This window comes from Pteropus medius, unplaced genomic scaffold (assembly GCF_902729225.1).
Source record: "Pteropus medius unplaced genomic scaffold, Ma_sr-lr_union100, whole genome shotgun sequence".
Classification (NCBI taxonomy): domain Eukaryota; kingdom Metazoa; phylum Chordata; class Mammalia; order Chiroptera; family Pteropodidae; genus Pteropus; species Pteropus medius.
The window spans coordinates 3,805,923-3,806,409 of record NW_024348242.1 but is presented as its reverse complement, the minus strand read 5'-3'; the positions used below and the strand labels follow the sequence as shown (position 1 = coordinate 3,806,409).

General features: G+C 40.9%; 1 protein-coding gene across 1 annotated transcript in view; it reads left to right on the top strand.

Annotated features, from left to right (window-relative positions):
- The window catches only part of ATP6V0A2 (ATPase H+ transporting V0 subunit a2), a 30,486-nt gene that overhangs the window by 21,999 nt on the left and 8,000 nt on the right, over positions 1 to 487 (top strand). The gene's annotated exons all lie outside the window — the stretch shown is intronic.

Sequence of the window (487 nt, the reverse complement as noted above, 5' to 3'; positions counted from 1 at the left end):
TCACGGACCAGCCTTTAGGAGTTCGACCTAAACCCTTCACTGTGGCTTGTCACAGTTGGAGCGTTTTTCTTATTCTTGCTTCTCGATTTCGTTTCTTTAAAGTTTATAAGATTAAATTATAGAACTAAATTATAGAAAATGTGGAAAACCTAGAAAATAGTGCCTTTAAGTTCTACCACTGTTCTAACCCTGTGTTGCCATTTTGTTAAATTTCTTTTTAGGCTGTTCATTTGTGTGTCTAGTTTGTCATTTTAATTTTTTTTCTTGCGGTAAAAATCTGTAACATGAATTACCCACTTTTACCATTTTTAAGTGCCCAGCTGAGTGGTTTTAAGTGCGTTCACATTGTTGCACAACTGTCACCTCTGTCGAGCTCCACAGCATTGACCTTCCCCAGCTAAAACCATCCCCGGGAAGCACTCACTCCCCACCCCCCGTCCCAGCCCCTGGTGACCGTCTTTCTGTCTCTTTGGACTTATGAATGTGA